Here is a 12,413-nt window from a genome sequence, read left to right as displayed (position 1 = left end):
GAGTGGAAGCAACTCCAATGAAGTCTGTGGAGTTTCCATGGATCACACTAGGTCTGAACTTTGGCCTCTACACTTGAGCCCACAGCCTTGAAGGAAGAGGCAAAAGCATTACAGAAACAAGCACTCAGAGACGCTGCTCACTCTGGGAGGTCTGTTTCCTGCAAAGATGCCAAAGCATCCCTATAATTGCAAATCATTTTTGCAGTGCTCGGAGTATAAAAGATGTTTAAGATGTCATCAGTGATTGATATATTTGCAAATTGCTACTTTCACTTGGGCTGGTAGCTGGAGCATTTTATTGCTTGTATTATTTTAGGTTATTTTATGAGTGACATATTTATGGCAGTGCTCCTTTAATCTTCATTAGCTAGTCCCGGGAGATGAGTGGTGGAAAGAGCCATGCTGAGCTGATCATTAATGGGCAGAGAATTCCGAGGAAGAGAAAAACTTCTGGACGGAGCTGCAGGTTCAAGGGTGGGGAAGACAGGAAGATTATGATGGGATTGGACGGATCGAGGGACATAACTGCCTGCTGGTTTGTCTCTCTAAAAGGAATGTTTGGGACTTAAAAGGCTTTAAAGATTAAGGTCTTGTTCTTCTCTCACAGACACCAGTGCACAGTAAATCAGCAGTAGTTGCAGCAGGGTAAAGTTTCTCTGAGGGGAAAATCAGGCCCTTAAGAGTTAAAAGGAAGAGGCCCAATTCGCTAAACTGCTGAGTAGCTCCTGCTTCTGAGTAGGATCTGAAGGATTGAAATCAAAGGGGCTTAGGCAACTAACTCCTATGAATTATCTGGACCTTAGACATTCGCAGGATCAAGACTAAGGGTATGGTTACACATTGAGCTAGGGATGTGATTCCCAGCTAGGAGACACACTCATGCTAGCTCTGATCGAGCTAGTGTACTAGAGATAGAGCGTAGTCACAACAGAGTGACTGGCAGCGGGGCTAGCTGCCCCACGAATATACCTGTCTGAGACCCTAGGTGCCATGGCTAGGCTCAGTTTTTAGTCTCACACACACACCCCCAGCTTGAAATGTAGACATCCCTAAGGTCTTTCCCCTGTTCCATTGACTTTAATAGAGAAAGGAAAGTATCCTAAAGAATAGCTCACAGGAGGTTGGGTGATCTTGTCATAGAGCAGGTCACTAGGGAGTCATGGTCCCTAACCCTGCCAATGCCTCACCATATGGCCTGGGCAAGTCATTTCACCCCTCTGATGCCTCAGTTTCCCCATCTGTAAAGTGAGAATATTAATATTTACCTCAGAGTAGTGTTGAGGTTTGGATAAGTGTTTGTGAAGGGCTTTGAGACACAGCTGCTACTAGAAGGGTAAAGTCTTGTTCAAGACTGCAAGTGCCAACATTGGGGAATATTTAACAACATTTACTTGAGGGGCTTGTTCTGGGAAGAGCTGGTCAACATTTTTTCAAAGTTGCAAATTTTGATAAAAGTTTGAAAGTGGAAGTTTCTAAATATGAAATTTTGAAATCCAGGAACAATTTCATTTGTTTTGTGAAAAGAATTCCCGCCTTTTCTTTAATAGAGCTAATTGATATTTTTTGAATTTTTAAATTTTTCAAAAAGGCAAAGATATTCAAAAAAAGTGGTTACACATTTTGGTCCCCATCACCCCCACCTTTTTCATCTTAGACCAGAAATAATTCCTGGATATTTTATTGCTCACTCCACACTCCTTATATGTTCATCCAGTCTCTTCTCCTCCTCTATCCCTCCATCTCTCAATTGTCCTCACTTAGGACCCTCCAGTTACTCCAGGATAAACCGTACATAAGAGTCACTTCACAGTTTGTACAGTTAATCATGTGAGTCTTTGCAGGATCATGGCCTTGCTCTTTAAGGCATCAGCGCATGATTTGGCTGAACATCGCAGAGTGCTTGGTAACCCAGTTTGGTGGACTCACCCTAGTTTCTAGTGGACCTTGCTGTGCACTAATTAAACTACTCTGGAATCACTGGTTGTGCCTGTAGGAGACCTGCAGGAGTCACTTTAGTAAAGGGTTTCAGGGGTAGGCAGAGATGGGTTTGCAGAATTAGGCATGAGAAATTTGCTAAGCAGAATAGTGACCCGTGCCTCCCTTTCACAAACCGCGTCAAAATCCACGCTAATTAAGCATCCAGCTATCTTTCCTCCAGCTTGGGGACTACGTCAGGGCTACTTTCATGTACTCCCCATCCAGTTTAGAATGAGCAATCAGCCCGCAGATAACAGAGGTGCCATAGAAATCCCTACCATGATGGCTAAACAGCAGTCTTGTACCGAAAGCCACTTTAGACCTCACAACCAAGCAAAACGCTCAGCATGAAATAAATAAAAAGCAGGAAATGTTCTGCTCTCATGGAGGACTGCCGTGCAATGGGCTCATTAGTGAGAAGTGCACTGAGCTAATTTGTTAATTTCTCCAGTTGCTGTTTCAAAAGAATTGCAAGTTTCTAACATTGCCTATGGAAAAAAAGAGAAGAGAATTAAAATGCCAAAGTGTGCAAAGACTAATGAAGTGCTGTAATTTGTTGTGCGATTTCCGCTCCCCCGCCCCAACATTTCTTTAAGCTGCCAGTGAGAGTTTCATTGTTTCAGAATAACTAGATCTGGCACAAATACACAAGAGGGAGGGGGAAGAGTTGCCACAGCAATTAAAATCGATTTCCTAGCTCAGCTCAAGTTCCACACACTGGCACCTGGATGGGCCCTTGGTGGATGAGAGCTTAAAAACATTGCTCTTAAAAAACCATTGAACTAGAACTCAAGAGAAGGGGATTCAATTCTCAGCTTTGGCCCAAACTGCCTACGTGACCTTGAGTAAATCCCTTAATCTCTTTGCCTGTCAGTTTTTCATGATAAAACCTATGCCTGTCTTGGCTATTTTGCTTGTAAGCACATCAGATTAAGCACTGTCTGCACAATGCCTCCTTAATTATTATTTGTGGTGTGGGCAGCACCTGAAAGCCCCAGTTAGGGTACCACTGGGCTCAGCGCTAGATGTTAACAAAAACATCATCCCTGCCCCACAGAGCTGAAAATCTACCAAGTGCCATGGGGGCTGTAGAAGGGAAACCATTTGCCTGGCTCTCTCCTGAGGCCAGAGGTGTTTCCACAGTGGCCCTCCATCTGTCCCCTCTCTTCAGGGCCCCTTCGAAATGCCATACAGTCTCGCTCAGGGAAATTATCAGCCCCCTCTTGAAAACTGGGTCAGTAACCCAAAAGTAATTCAAAATAGTCCTCAGTGTCCCAGACACAAGGTCCATCATAGCAACTCCATAGTTCAGACCCATCTCCAATGCTGCTGTGCTGGGCTGGGCTGGGCTGTGCTGTGCTGGGCTGGCCTGGCCTGGCCTGGCCTCCCTCTATCATCAGGAGCCCTGTTCTGAGAGGGAAGACGGCATATATAGTGCTCTCCTTCTGATAGCTCCTCCTGATTGGCTGGGAGAGAGGAGCCCTGCCCCACCCTGCACGACAGAGCTCCCAATCCCAGGCCCTTAAAGTAAGTGTCCTGAGATCTTCCCATCCCACTGCAAACTCCCCAGGACCACTTCCTGTCTTTCTTTTCAGCCAGTTCCCAACCCTGTGACAGGGTCTTCTGGCTTCCCCTAGGCTTGAAAGGCCCATACTCCTCATTACAAGGGCCTAGTCATGGTTGGTGCCTCTAGGCTGCCCCATGTCCAAGGTCCTGTTTGTTCTCTATCAGTACTGAAGATCCCATTGCATCTTTGTAAGGGAAGTGGCTTGCCCTATTGTCCCTGGTGAAAATATTTCTCTGCCCCCCACTGGCGTGCAGCACATTGTGTGCCCGTTGTCATCTTGGCTGTACCTCGCCTCCCCAGCGCTGGCTGCATTCCAGCCTAGATTCATAGATTCCAAGGCCAGAAGTGACCATTGTGATAATCTAGTCTGACCTTCTGTGTAACACAGGCCATAGGACTTCCCTGAATTGAGCAGCAGGTGAAGGGATTCATATGTGCTTAGTTATACCAATGGTGTGTTACATCTATGCCGCTTTTGGTATGAAAGAGCATCTTTAAAGGGAGGAGGGAAGGTAAGATTGCAGGCTTGCGAGTCAGCAGACTACATTGTATTTCCAGCTGAGCCCCAGAGGGCCAGATTTTCAAAGGTGGTTAGGCTCCTGAAGATGCAGATAGATGATAGCGGGATTTTCAAAAACACCAGGGGCTTGAAACCAATGAAAGTTGGGAGCCTAAATACGTCTGAGACTCTGGGCCTAGGTGCCTTTGTAATTAACCACTGGAACAATTTGCCAAGGGTTGTAGTGGATTCTGTATCACTGGCAATTTTAAAATCACAATGGGATGGGTTTTTTTTCAAAAAGATCTGCTCTAGAAATTATTTTGGGGAAGTTCTATGGTCTGTGTAAAACAGGAAGTCAGATTTAGCATCAAAACCATTAAAGTTTGAGATCTATGAATGTGCCAGCATGTTTGCTTTCAGAATTAAAGTCCATCTGGCAGATGGTGAGAAGGCATTTGCTTTTCTTTCTGTTTGCAAAAAGAAATAGATTTGCAAGCATAAAAAAGATTAAATATCTGGGAAGCAAGACAATTATTTTTCATTGTTGGCACATTGGCCACGCTTTCTGGGCCCACTCTTGCTTAGGATGCAAACAGATTGCAGATCCCATATAGACAGGTAACTCCCAAATTTACTAACTCAATTGTTGTAAAGCAACATAGTTACACAGCTTTGCTGACTTCACATCAGTGGAGCTATACTGATTTATATTAGCTGGAGATCAAGTGAATGGAATGACACCAATTTATACCCGCCTACTCCCTGTTAGTTAAAATGCCTTTGTGTCCCCTGTAATTCTTGGTGTCCCCTGAGACTTTCTCAGATGGCCAGCTTTTCACAGCTCCTATGCATGGAGCTTTCTTGTAGGAAAGTAGCCACCTTTATGTTAACCACGTTGGGCTGCTAGAAAAAATAAAAAGACCCTGGCTACCCTCCCAGTTAGCATCACTTCAACAGAACTCCCTGTCCCAGAGAAACAGCAGTTACTTACACCTTTGCCTGATTTCTTACACACATTGGGCCACTCATAAGCTACAAACAAGATATAACGAAGCCTGGCATGCCCGTTAAAGCATCCACTGCTGCAGCCACCCCTGCCAGCACTCCGTAGATCGACAATAGACTTTTTCAGTCCTTTTATACAAGCCCAGCATGAAGGAACTCCAGGATCCCTTTATAAACAATGGGGCAAATTCTTCACTGAGCTATCCTCGGTGCAGTTCCATTGGCTTCACGGGAATAGCACAGGATGTAAGCCAATGCAGAACCCGGCACAGCATGTTGAGAGCCAGCGGAATTACACCAGCAGAAGCTGTGGCCCATTATCTTTCTAGAAATACCTACAAGGCACAGCATATGTATCATTTAAACACACAGCCCAGCAGGATAATCGCACAGGATTTGCAACAGATCTGCTTGCAGACCCTCGGCAGGGTCATAAGTCTGCTACCTATCATTGGGATTGACTTTATCAGCCAACAACAAACAACAATAACATAGTGTCCCATCTAAATCTTGGTTGCTCCTTGGGTTCTGAGCTCATAGCAAGCAGCTCAACCTCTACCCTCTAGGTCCAGTGGCGGACTAATGATTTTTCCGCCCCCTAGGCCCTGAAATAATTGCTGCCCCCATATGAACTTGGTTTTAGTTTTTTTACAAATTCGCGCCGTCACTGGTGGTTTCAATACGCGCTATGATTGGTAGAATCGCGGCGTCCATAGACGCCGACTCCATGGGTGCCCCCCCCCCCAGCTCACCTCCGCTCCGACTCCAACTCCGCCTCCTCCCCGAGCGCGCTGCCGGGTCCTGCTTCTCCCCGCTCCCTGCCAGCGCTTGTGCGCGAAATAGCTTCACGTGGCTGGGAGGGAGGGGGGGGGATGAGGGGAGGAACGCCATGTGCTTAGGGGTGGGGCAGGGCGGGGATTTGGGGAAGGGGACCAATAGGGGCAGGGAGGGGGTGGAGTTGGGGCGGGGACTTTGGGGAAGGGGTGGAGTGGGGGCGGGGCCAGGCGGGGGGCGCGAGCACCCACCAGTGCCGAGGGAAGTTGGCGCCTCTGGCTGCTATTATAAATTTGCCGCCCCTGCAAATTTGCCACCCTAGGCCTAGGCCTTTTTGGCCTAGGCGATAATACGCCACTATCTAGGTCACCACCCTCAACTCTAGTCCCCGCTCTGGACTGTGCTTCCTTCCTTCCTTTATGTTCTCTCCAGGCTTGCTATTATTGGGGGGTTGGGGGGTGGGTGTTACAAGGAGTTAGTTAAAAGCAATGTGCTGTCAGCCCAGAAGCGTCAGAGCTGCCTAACCTGCAATTCTCTCCAGTCTGGTGCTATGATTGGGGTTCTGCGGATTAATGAGGAAGATTTCAAGACAATGAAATTTCACAGCAAACGGAGCCCAGGCCACCTGTTTGAGGCAAAAGGGCTCTCCAAAGTGAAAAAGAGAAGCAGGATTTTTAAAGCGTGCAGCTCTCTTTGATATGTGACTCCCTTCCCCGTACAACTAACACTCTTAATGTTTAATGATCCTTACTGTCATCACTGCCTGATCAAACACAACTGATAAATGGGGAGCTGGCACTTTAAGGTTTTGCAGCTCCAGAAAAGAGCTTGTTGCTATGGTGATGCTATTTCTTTACCTCTTTTTTTTTGTTGTTTTTTTTTTGACTTGGGGATGAACAGGCAGAGTCAAGCAGGCTGCCCGCGGAATTTATTAGCTCCAAAACGTGCCAGAGCTCAGGAATACACCAGAAATATTGCCATTCAGCGCAGCGTGAGCTGGCCCTAATATACAAGCATGCACTCACAAGCCATTTGTGTAAATCAGTCTATGGGCAAAGACTTTGGTAGTGTCTAACTCCAAAGCATTTCGCTTGACTGGACCGATCCATAGCGGTTCCCTTATGGAAAAGTCCTAACGGATTTAATAGACTGTGATGAGTGAGATAGAAAAAAGCCTAGATAGAAAGCGAGAGAGAGAGAGAGAATTTTTAAACCATCCTGTACAATTCAATAGCAGGATATAATTGTGTAAGATGGCTTAAAACTGGATAGCTGGGGCATCATTCTCTATGCTGTTCCATAGGCTTCGTAAGAGCCATTTCTACAGATGATTTCTGATTGACCCTGTTGATTTCACCCCTGTGCAGTTCTACAGACATTTCTCATCAGGTGATACGATATCTAATGATATCCCATCAAACACATTGTTTCCTGTGACTTTGAAATTGAAAGCGAGAGGGAGAGCCAGCAGGTGCAGGTGCCACTCCCTACACCTATACAGAAGACAGGGGAGAGGATGCTGTCTCTGTGGCACAGTTCGCATGCTCCCCCACCTGCATGTGGCCGAAGGCCAGGGCTCAGGGGAGTTGATACAGGATGGGCAGATGCAAAGGAGAAGCTGGCCATCCCTGGATCTTTCCCTAGTCATCCAGCAGACCTGGTGGATTTTCTAGCAGGAGTTACTGATGCACAGCCCTCTGAGGCTGCTGCTGAGCAGCTTGAGGAGGATGGAGGTGCTGGCTCAGCTACTCCCATCATGTCTCTTGTACAAGTCATGTTGTCAGGCCTGGAGGTGCAGTTATCTCTTCATGGTGGTTCCAGCCAACCTGAATCTGGCGTACTCTCTTTCTTCTGAAAACTCAGGTTTAAGGGCCCACAGCTTTGCCCGCTTCCTGGAACCCAAAAGCTCAAACTCCACCCCCTGCAGGAGATATTTCTGGGAAAAGCGGTGAAGAGAATTCAGTTGAGTTTGCAGACCCCATCCCACTCGTTCTTCCACAGTGCTCTAGCCCCGGGGACCAGAATATGTTTGACTCAGATTTAATCTGAAAACAGTCTCAAAGTTCCAAAAAGATCTCATGCTTTAAAAGTATTAGCAGAGAGCCAGGTGGGAAGAACTATCAAAAGAGAAGGTCCCGTTAGTTAATTTACAGGCTTAGTTAATCAAATCAAAATGGGGAGGGGAGCATTATTGTCATAAAATGTGTTGGCTTGACCTTTTTAGATATGAGAGAGATGAGGTAGGTGAAGTAATATCTTCTATTGGACCAACTTTGGCTGGTGGAAGGTACAGGCTTTCGAGCTTCATAGAGCTCCACTTCCTTCACTTTCAGATCCTGGGGAAGGGAGTGGGAAGCTTTTTGAGTGGGACTGTGAGGAATCAGCAGCTGATTAGCAGCAGGCCAGTCCTTCACTTCTAATGGAACCTGCTGATTTATATTAATTTGATTGACTTTATTTGAGTCTCATTGACTTGGACTAAATCCCAGTGAGCTCCATAATGCCTACGCTGCTCTGAACAAAGCTTAGTGGTTTACGTGGCATGTAATTGAATTGCTTGTCATTGAGTTGAATTGAATTTGGCCTATTGGATTAAGTAAACTGGTTTAATTTAATGGAGCGCAGGGAAGTACATTGTCCCCAATTTCTTTAACTGGAAAACACTAACTACAAAGGGATATCTATACTTGGGAGGGAAATCCTTTTTGAAAACAGGAGGATTTTAATGGATTCAATGGAAATTGATGGGCAACAATAAATGTCACATGATTGATCAGAAATGCACTGAAATGTACATAGCAGAATGCACTGACTTGTGATTATCGTATTGCTATAACATTATTGGAAGAATTGGTGGTAGGTATAAAACTTCAGGAGACTGAGTATAAAACAGCTGACATTTGCTGTTGCTAGGCAGCTGGGCTCAGATCCCCATGTATGCCACTTGATGTATGTTGCCTTCGTCTTCTCTCCCCATTTGCCTCTTGCAGCCACTTGTTGGCTTTTGTCATATGTTAAGAATATAAGTTCCTCAGTGCAGTGCCTGTCAATAGGGGCACTGGTGCCTGCATGGACCCTCTAGCTGATACCACAATACAAATAAAATAACGTGTCTCGATGGTGACACGTGACATGAACTACATTTAAATAACAATAACTACAACACTCATCCACCACCGTTCATCTGAAGGTCTCAAAGTGCTTTGCAAACACTGAGCTAAATCTCTCAATGCCCCCAAAATGCTTCACTCCTGAAGTGCAACCACCTCAGGGCTGGAATGCCTCTGCTTTTTCACAACACACTGCAACGCTGCACAACAGTTTAAGGGAGGATGTGAGGAAGAACCTTATGTCCTAAGCCAGTTAATTACAGGAACAAATTATGATTAATATTTTATGTCTTTATTGCTAAAATATTCCACCTCAGTGGGAGTAGGTGTCATGGGGTCTATGCAGCTGTAGGGTGCTTCCTCCTGGTGGCTCTGGGGATTAGCTCTTCACAGGTCCAGCATCCACATCTGTCAGTTCCCTTCCCATCTCTCTTCCTCTGGGACTCGGGGTGCTCCTTCATGACTCAGACCTCCAGCAGGTCACTAGAGTCTTCCCCTATCAAAGTCCCTCTATTCAAAATGGCAGTCTTTCCTTCAACACCCTGACTGTGCCACTCCAATGGCTGGTAAGGGAGCCTGGGCCCACCCTCTACTCTGAATTCTAGTCCAGGGATCCTGTCTCTAGCAGTGGTGGTTTATTCACTCCCAGACCATGTTGCTTTCCCCCTGGATTACTTCCTACATCTTCCTACTTCTCGGCGCTATCTTCTAGCTACCCCCCTCCCTAGATTTACCAGCCCAAACTCTCTGCTCCTAAGACGTAACTGCAGGCTTCCGGGCACTATAGCCTCAAACATGCCTCCCTTCCCCCAGGGAGTGACTGCAGACTACTTCTCCTGCAGCCCCTTTCTTGCTGCCAGCTATTGCAGATTTGTGCCCATGCAGAGCAGTACCTGCAACGAATCTTCAGGCAGCATTTTCAGGACTGTCACTTCATTCCTTCCTTGCAGAAGGAGCCTGGCTGTGAACACTGAAGGAAGCAGGCAGCCAGCTTGCTGATAGATTTGGAAGTTGCCCCTCAGCAGATTTCCACAGCGCTGTTCTTCAGCACTGAATTTCACACAGTCCTGATTCCTATAGTCTCTCAGTCCGCATCTGCTGATAAGGATGCCAGCATGTCTGCTTCCGCATTTCACCAAACACCAGTCTGGCATTCACCTGGGCGCTTCTTTTACCATCTGGCAGCATAAGGGGGTCAGGCACATCTGTTGTGAGACATTTTTCCATTATAATTCAGCTGCCCATTTGAAGACTACCTGAGCTGCTGTCACCTCTTCATTTTAGGCTGCTGGAGAGACTTAATTTTGCATTGCATCTCTCCTGCAAACAGTGGGCCAGATTCTGATCTCACTTACACCAGTCAACGGGCTTCAGGGAGTTACTCAGGATTTACACCAGTGTGACTGAAATCGGAATCTGGCACATAGGGCCCTGGGGTAACCTGAAGGCAACGAAACTTATTTTCACCACCTGAATATCTGTCTCAAAGTCTCAAAATGTGCTACAGAGGTAAGTCAGACAAAAGATATTGGATACATTCCATAAAACAGTGGTGCAAAGACCTTGGGGGCTTGATTCTGGCCTCAGTGACATTAGTGTATCTTAGCAGGAGCTCCAGACATCAGTTGAGTTACTCTGGTGAAAGCTAGCTTAAATGATAGGAGAATTGGGCCAACTGTGATCATTGTTGCTTGGAGTTCTTTAAGTCAAGGCACTGGAATACAATTCTGAAGTGCTTAGCTAAGAGCTTATTGATCTGCAATCCTGGCCTGAAAGCAGGAAGGATGAGAATTCATAAGGGGGCCTTAGTGTAAATCAGAACCAGGCCCTCTGTGTTTTTGACATTTTCTTCAGTGTTGGGTCCAAACATGTCAAAAAGTTGGCGGTGGCTGGAATCTGTATCTGAATCTAACTGTGCAACTGTACCCTGTCTTTTGAATGAGTTCATCTAAAACCTTGGCTCTGAACATAAGTGAATGTTGGGATGTTAAAATTCCAGGGGCCAAATTCTCTGTCATTGTAAATGGGAGTAGCATCCTTGACTTCAATGGAATCTCCCTAGCTCTTGATCCAAATGTGGTGACTTGAGGCCATCTCTAGTACTTAGCAATAAAGCCCAAAATAAGAAACTCCCAAAATACAAATACAGCATATAAAGAAAACAATTCCAGAGGCTGTTGATCAAAATCTCTCCAATGACATCAGTAGTTTAAAATCTCATCCTTTTCCCGAGGGACACCTGGAGAAGAGAAATGGAACATCTGGCAGTTGTCATTTAACATTCAGCCTTTCCTTCTCTTTTCTCAATTGTTCCAGCAAGGGAAGTAAGGAAAGAATTTGCTTAATTTGCTGGGAATCTGCCCAGTATTACTGCTTCTGATATTCCTCTTCCTCCCACTCTGAAATCCATAGGAAGATGGGGGGATGGGAGGATATTCAGTCTTCTCCATGTAGAAGAGAAGCAATGGAGTAAACTTGTGCCACACTGGGCTGTAGCAGGGAAATGACATTCAGCTGTGCTCAAAATATGACATTGTTTTAAGAGTTCCTGATGTTTCTTTTGTTAGCAAGCAGAAGAAGTTACAGTGGCTCTATGACTGTTCAATTAAAGTTCATGTTACTAATTTAGTAAAGAGGTAGCTGTAAGTACAGTGAACACTTCACACTGAACAGTGGTGGTACGTTTCTCCTGAGGAGCTCTGAGGAAGAAGAGGATTGATCCTCCAAAGTGCTGTTGAGTTCCTCTGAACTCCTATTGACTTGAATAACATCCCCATGCGGTCAGTAAACCCAATAATTGACACAGTTTAAAGACGAGAAGATTTAGCTGCAGTGAGGTTGTGACTTGCTGAAGATCAGAGGGTGAATCAGTTGTAGAACCAGGAAAACAGCCAAGAAGTCATGGTTTTGAGTGTCCTGGTTTTGCCTCCAGACAACACCCTCCCTATTACTTCTCCTACGATAAAAAGTACTATGGTGTCCCACCGTGACAGCTTTAATTCACTACATCCTACAATAGTGATAGTGCAAAGGTCTGGGCAATTCCAGGCTATTTCAGCATAGTGTGGTCGTGTTTCTTGATACCATGAAACCTTAATGAATGTGGTTTATCAGAGCTACATGACCATTAAGGGCCTGATTCCAATCTCAGGTACACCAGCTTCCATCAGTTTAGCTCAACTGACTTCTAAGAACCAGACGGTGCCAGATTTGCCACACTGGGCCAGATCCTCAGCTGGTGCGACTCTCTTAGCTGCATTGATGTCAAGGGGGCTACACTAGTTTACACCAGCTGAGACTCTGGCCCATTGAGTAGCACCTGATTCCAGGAATCATCCCACTGATATCAATGGAACTCAAAGTATTACTCACCTTGAGCTAGGCTGGTAGAATCCGGCCCTTTAGGCCCCAGTCCTGCCAAGATGTAGGTGGCTGCTTACCTTCAGGCACTGTGACTTCCATGGAATTTCTATGGAGC

Source organism: Natator depressus, chromosome 16, assembly GCF_965152275.1.
Source record: "Natator depressus isolate rNatDep1 chromosome 16, rNatDep2.hap1, whole genome shotgun sequence".
Taxonomy (NCBI): domain Eukaryota; kingdom Metazoa; phylum Chordata; order Testudines; family Cheloniidae; genus Natator; species Natator depressus.
The sequence above is the reverse complement of the archived record's forward strand: the minus strand, read 5'-3'. Positions refer to the sequence as shown.